The 7,252-nt window shown below is 40.3% G+C and overlaps 1 protein-coding gene across 3 annotated transcripts in view; it reads left to right on the top strand.

Annotated features, from left to right (window-relative positions):
* The first annotated feature begins 26 nt into the window (after positions 1–26).
* Positions 27–7,252, top strand: part of LOC103674435 (SLX4 interacting protein) — a 187,687-nt gene continuing 180,461 nt past the window's right edge. For all 3 annotated transcript variants that reach the window (XM_040637981.1, XM_008703351.2, XM_008703352.2), the window contains exon 1: positions 27–982. The gene's annotated coding sequence lies outside the window, so the exon portion shown is untranslated. The remainder of the gene's footprint in view (positions 983–7,252) is intronic.

Below are 7,252 nucleotides of genomic sequence, written 5' to 3'. Positions count from 1 at the left end.
AATGACAAAGTAGACAACGGTTCCCCACAACACGCTGGCCTCCCAGATTGACCAATCACAAGGCGCCTGAGTCGTTGTTTGGCGCCAACTCCCCGCCCCCTTTTACGTCTGCCTCCAAAACGAGGAGAAAAGGAAGAGCTCATCATTCCTTCCCTGGATCGGGTGGGAAAGTAGACATGCGCAGTGGGAGGGGGTCGCTTTCAGAGAGCGTTTGTTCGCGGCCCTTCTTATGGGGCTTTTGGGAGGTCGGCAGTTCTCCAACTCTTTCTCTTCACAAAGTGAACTTCTTAGTTCGAGGACAAAACTTTTATTTTTCTGTAGCATTCGAAAGAATTATGGAGGAAGTAATGCGTATCGCTATTTTAAAGTTTATCCGGCACTGTGAAAGCCACCTTTGCTTTCCGACGTTTTTTGTAACCGAATTCTTGTTGCTAGTAATTATCCGGTATCAAGGTGCTCTGTACCACAGAAACGTTGGGTTTTATTTTTCTTTTTCTCTTGGTCTCCTCCGCCGTCTAGCACTATGGGTAACCGTGATTCGTTACCTGCCAATCATATTCACGGCGTTTTTATGCTATGAATAGCCCGCCTTAGCCGCCATTTTTGTTTTGGGCCCTCCTTGAAAAAAAAAAAAAAAATGGACGGAGGCCATTTTTCTTCGGGGAGGATTCCTCGGGGAGTCCCGGTCCCTCGCTCACTGTTTCACCGCCATCTTAAGTCCTGGTTTTGGCTTCAAGCAGTCGGTGAGGCCGCTCAGGTCATCTTGTGTTTGGGCGGCGGCTGCGTTTTCCCAGCGCACGGGGAGACCCTGGGAAAGGGGAAGTTAAGGCTGAAGCTTGAATCCCCAAAGCATCTGAAGGTGGGCTTGAGAGCCTGCTCCCTGTTTAGTCTGAGTTTCCTCAGCCAAGTACTACTCCACCAGTGACCCTGGACAGTAACAAAACTAATAAAAGCCCGAACCCAACCCCTGCCACCATCATAGGTAAGAACGTGGTACTCCGGACTAAGATGTTCCTTCACTTGAACTATTTGGCCATCTCACCTCCCCGCTGTGGTGTTTTTTTTTTTTTTTCTTTTGGTTTTTTAGCCTTTTCTGAATTCTTTTCCCTGTGCCTCCACCTTTTTTCATTGTTTTCAAAGTGCTAAAGAGTTGTCAACATAAGGGTGCGGGAAACCTGGGCATAAAAGTGGGAAGCATTGGGGCGCCTGGGTGGCACAGCAGTTAAGCGTCTGCCTTCGGCTCAGGGCGTGATCCTGGCGTTACGGGATCGAGCCCCACATCAGGCTCCTCCGCTAGGAGCCTGCTTCTTCCTCTCCCACTCCCCCTGCTTGTGTTCCCTCTCTCGCTGGCTGTCTCTATCTCTGTTGAAAAAATAAATAAATAAAATCTTAAAAAAAAAAAAAAGTGGGAAGCATTGATCTGGAGAATTTTTTGGTTTTTGGGGAAAAAACGAAGTACAATGAATGGGCCAGGTATTTGTATCAAACTGTGGCTGCCCACAACCATTTATACAGATACAGTCTCTTTTCAGACATTTTTAGATTATAAGTATGGATTGTTTTTGTGTATACTGCCCGTTCACTCATTTATTCGTTGCATTTATTGCGGACCTAATGTATGCTAGGCCATAACGATTCTGCAGTAAACCAAAACGAAAAAACAACCCCTTTCTTTCTTGGAGTTTACATTCTATCTGACCTCAACAGCTACTAGGTTGGGGCAAGTAACAATATTCTGTGTTTCTTAGCACTGTTGGACTATGACAGGTATCTCCTTGCTTCTTCCTTGATCTCCTCACCTTCCTTTTTTTTTTTTTTTTTGTGCTAGGAAGAAATTGTATTGACACTTATTTCTTGGGTCCTAGATGCCACCGTATTTGTAGAACAGGTGGCTAATTTTATGGCCAATGTTCCAGTTAACTTAGAGTTTGCTCAGAGTGTGGTCTACTGACCACCTTCACCTTGGAGCTCCTTAGAAACTTTAGTCTCAGATCCCATCTCAAGATCCACTGAATCAGAATCTTTCCTAGGGAGTGCTCCTTCAAATTCAAGGAGCGTTAATTCGGGACACGAAATAAAACTATAGAATGTCTCTTTTCAACCTGTGTTTCTTAAACAGTTCACAATATATTGTCAGTTTATTCCATGTTTTCCATGCAGTGGACATATGACATGTTTTCCTGGGCTTTAATTTTTTTACTTTTATTTATTTATTTATTTTTAAGAGAAGGGGAGGGAGGGGCAGAGGGAGAGAGAATCCCAATTTTATTTATTTATTTTTTTAGAGAGGGGGGAGGGAAGGGAAGAGGGAGAGAGAGAATCCCAAACAGGCTCCATCCTTTGGAGCCTGAGATCATGACCTGAGCTGAAACGAAGAGTCTGAAGCTTAACGGACTGAGCCACCCAGGCACCCCTTTCTTGTGCATTTTATCCATCAACCTGATGTCAAAATAACAATTTAGTGTTCTAAAAAATTGAGAATTTGTCAATCTGGTATATTGTTATGTGTGTTGTCATGGCAACACCGGTGTGCATATTTTTCCTCTGCATATTTTTACTTTTAATTTATTACAAGTTGAATTCAAAAGCCTGCATGTGTTCAACAGTTCAGTATTGATTTGGAAAACCTTGGGCCATGCTTTACCAAAGTTTTTTGTGGCATCTTGCTCTCTTCTGTCTTCCTCTAATGAGAAATCTAATCATTTAAGAAAAAGATTCCAGGCCAATATCTGCAGAATTTTAGACCCTGAGGATGGAATTTAGGGACCAGTAAGGTGTTTGAGAGAACAGCAAATTACTTTTATGTTTTTCACATGCTGTGTTTAGATTTTTCTAAATCCCAGGTGGATTTACTTCAAATAATTAGGACTTTGAAGGCACTGGAGAGAATTGGACTGGAAATGTGGTGAACCAGCTTCCTAGGAACCAGTCAACTTGCCATTTAATTGTTCTATGTCCTCAGTAAATTGTCCAGCTTTTCTGTATTGTTCTTCCACCTATTAACTGGGAACAGAATGAAGGTTGTGTTGTTGTTTTTATTTGGCCTCATGAGTTTTTCAAAATTAAGCAAATACTGAAGTATTGTGTAAGTATAATTTATATTGCTTTTGATTTTCACATTTTTTTTTTTAAAGATTTTATTTATTTGACAGAGAGAGAGACAGCCAGCGAGAGAGGGAACACAAGCAGGGGGAGTGGGAGAGGAAGAAGCAGGCTCATAGCAGAAGAGCCTGATGTGGGGCTCGATCCCAGAACGCTAGGATCACGCCCTGAGCCGAAGGCAGACGCTTAACCGCTGTGCCACCCAGGCGCCCCTTGATTTTCACATTTTAATCTTACATTGTGTATGCCAGTAGAGCACAGTGGGTAAGGAAATGAACTTCAGAGCCGTATTCCCTGGATTCAAATCCTAGCTCCTCCACATACTAGTTGTGTGACCTTGAATAGATTACTTAACTCTGTGCTTCAATCTTCTCATCTGTAAAATAGGGTTGATGTGAGGGTTAGGTAAGTTAATAATAGAAAGATAGCTTAAAACAATGCCTTGTGCGTGATCACAGCTATGTACACATTAATTGTTTTTTGTTATTATAATTAAATCTTTGGGTTATTAAAGTTTTGTTCATTCATGAAAATCACTAAGGGAAAGGGTATTACCGTTCCATGACTTTAGGACATGTACCTGTTGGGAAGAGAGGGGGGTGGTCTAAATGTTTTAGGAAGACGAATATTTTTTTTTAAATGGTCTTTTTCTTTTAAAATAGCCTTATTTAGGAATATGGGCATATCTTGCTTTATTGTGCTTTGCAGATATTGTCTTTTTTTTACATATTGAAGGTTCAGGGCAAACCTGTGCTGTGCAAGTCTTGGTGCCATTTTTCTAACAGCATTTGCTTGCTTCGTGTCTCTGTGTCGCATTTTGGTAATTCTCTCAATATTTCAAACTTTTTCATTATATTTGTTATGGTGCTCTGGGATCAGTGATTTCAGCTTGCTGAAACCTTAGGTGATGGTTAACACTTTTTAGCAATAAGGTATTTTTTAATTAAGGTATATACATTTTTTTTTAGACATAATGCTGGGCCACATTTAATAGACTATATAGTATAATTTAAACATCACTTTTTTAAAGGAATATAAGACTTTATTGACCACTGTTTACCAGTATTTACAATAAAGTAAACAATATACAGTTGGATAACATTCCGACTACAAAGTTATTGTTTTTCCTGGTTTCTGCTGAACCAGTAACTCAAATACTGAGAAGACTGAGACTACATGTCAGGAATAAGTTGGGATAGGGAAGCCTGGTGGCTTAGTCAGTTAAGCATCTGCTTTCGGCTTGGGTCATGATCCCATGGTCCTCAGATCCCGGCCCCCATCAGGCTCCCTGCTCAGCAGAGGAGTCTGCTTCTTCCTCTCCCTCTTCCCCTTCCCTGGCTGTGCTTGTTCGCTCTGTCTCTTGCTCTCTCTCACACTCTTTCAAATAAATAAATAAAATAAAATAAAGGAATAGTTGGGATAAAGAGAAAACATGCAGGTCAAGAATTCAGATTATAGAAATCTGTCCACCCATTTATTCTAGCAGGTGCTAAATTGTCAGCATCTCTACCCATCTGATTACGATTAGGTTTCCATGAACAAAGTTTTAGACATTCCATGAATCATGACCTTTTAGGCAGTACAGCACACGGATTTCATTTTCTTAAAAAGGAATGGTTCACTAGAAGGAACTTTTAAATGTCTGTTTAAGTTTTGCTTATCAAATTAAAACGCACAGGGACTTGTCTAGTTTTGTCATTTGGGTGGGGAGGTTGTTGGTGGTGATAAAATTTTCCTTTCAGGGATCTTGCAAATAAACTTGCATTTATATGACTGTAGATAAGGATATGGATTCTGATATGGCATCTTTTAAATTGTCCAATTTAAATTGTTTACATAATATTTAAATTGTCCAATTAATTACAAAGCTTGAAAGGTTAGGGCTTCAGGAAAAATTTCAATTTAGTTTTAAGTGATTTTCTTTTTTATAAAAATTATTATTTTTAAAGATTTTATTTATTTATGTAGCACAGAGGGGGAGAGAGTAGCAGGAAGCTGGACTGGACGCGGGGCTCAATCCCAGGACCCTGGGATCTTGACCTGAGCCTAACGCTTAACTGACTGAGCCACCCAGCCACCGCTTAAGTGATTTATTTCTTAAGTTACTGAAAATGATAGCATCCCAGAAACACAGGTTTATCCATGGTTATAAAATGCTTCCCATTCACTACACGTTGGTCCAGTACTTTTTCCACCACAAATTTTTCGGGCTCTGCCTCTTCTGCTTTTTTACTTTTTCCGTTCTGTTTCTTTCCCCTCTTTTGCAATGTAGTTTTATTGGAGGCCTTTTTTTTTTTTTTTTTTGGCAGACTTGCATAGCTATTCACTGCCTCCGAGCTGCTCCAGGTCTCCGGTCTTAAACATCACTTTCATATGCACTGGAGAACCAAAAAATTCACGTGATTCACTTCATTGTGATAATCACTTTTTTGTGGTGGTGTGGCTGAACCAGGAATATCACCGTGTTATGTCTGTAATTGTTATACAGTAAACTGTATATTTTTAAAGTGTGTAGTTTGATGTGCCTGACATATATGCTGGTAAAACCATCACCACGATCAAGGTACATTCCCCCAAATGAACATATCCGTATCCCCCAAATTTCCTTTTGCTGTTTTATAATCCCTCTAGCCTCTCTCTTCCAGGCAACCACTCATCTGCTCTCTGTCAGGGTAGATGTCACTGTAGATAAGTTTGCATCTTCTAGCTCATCTAAAAGGAATCTTACAGTCCGTGCTGTTTTTTGGTGGGGGTCCTGAGAGTCTGGTTTCTTCTCATGATTGAGAGCCTGCTTTATTGCAAGTATCAGTAGTCATTTCTTTTTAATCGTTAGGTAATATTCTCTTGCTGGATGTCCTGCAGTTTGTTTACCCATTCACCGGTTGAAGGACTTTGAGGTTCTTATTTTCACAGCACTCCTTTCACATTGCTTTGTTCTCCAGCTTATTTGAAGTGGGAAAAAAGTCCCATTCTTGGGTGTCCATGCCTTCTATGTACACTAAAACCAGGAGGTGACGGTGGTAAAATGGGTATGTATGGGGAATTTTTACCTTTGCCTTTGTTAGTTTATGGATTAATGCTTTCTGAGTGAAACATGTTATGGCTTTTTAAAAATGCAAAATGCATGCCTTGACTCTTCAGTGGGCTGTAGCTCTTGATGTGTACATGCCTAGTCATCTTAAGCTGTGTGAAATCTTTAAAGCCTACTATTTGTATATTACCTTTTGGAGACTGAAAACAAATAATGAATGCACACTAAGAAACCTACCCATCAAGCAACAAAGTAGAGATCTAAATGGAGAGTACTGCTCATTTAATGTTGGTGTAGGCACATTTCTGAAGTCTCTGCTTCTGTTATATAGAAAAGCAGTGCCTCCTGGTTATTATGGTATTGACATTTTGTGCTCAAATACGTCAGAACTGGGAACTAAAATTGGATTTGACTTAGGTTAGTTGTAGGATAATATGTAGAATATTGCTGTTATGATATCTTGGGCATTTAAGTTGATGTGTGTCACTGTGTTGATTCTTTAGTTAGAACTAAGTTTGGATTTTTTGTTTTGCAATTAAAAAATTATTTTTAAATTTGCATGGGGTAAAATTCATTCTTTTTGGTATACACTTTCATGAATTTTGACCAGTGCACTGAATTTTGTAACCATGATGTCAGTCAGAATGCAGGACAAGTTCATTATCTCCCCAGGTCCCCTCAACCCCCTGCCCAAACTCCCTCCTGCTGCTCCTTCAGTAGTAACTCTCTCCTGTCCCCAGCTTGGCAACCAAAGATCTGCACTCCATCCCTGTAGTTTTCATGTGGAAAGGATTAGATTTTAAGACAATTATGTTAATGATTATCAGAAGTTTTTTTGTGCTATGAAGGTGACTGAAAAATAGTTATCAGAGTGGGGCTTGGGGCTTGGGGTATGAAGTGAGTTGATTAGGTGCTCTTTGTGCCCTGCAGTGTTTATAATGATGATTGTTAACAGAGACCAAGAAACTGATGTAAGAAAGATGTTAGAGTTAGAAACCAACGGCCAAGAAAGAATTCTTGAGACCTCTTCGGTGCAAAAAGGTGACTTTATTACAGCACAGGGACAGGACCCGTGGGCCTGAGGAGCTGCACTGAGGTCATAAGGAGTGGCTCATAATA

This window comes from Ursus maritimus, unplaced genomic scaffold (assembly GCF_017311325.1).
Source record: "Ursus maritimus isolate PB19 unplaced genomic scaffold, ASM1731132v1 scaffold_22, whole genome shotgun sequence".
NCBI lineage: Eukaryota > Metazoa > Chordata > Mammalia > Carnivora > Ursidae > Ursus > Ursus maritimus.
The sequence above is the reverse complement of the archived record's forward strand: the minus strand, read 5'-3'. Positions and strand labels throughout refer to the sequence as shown.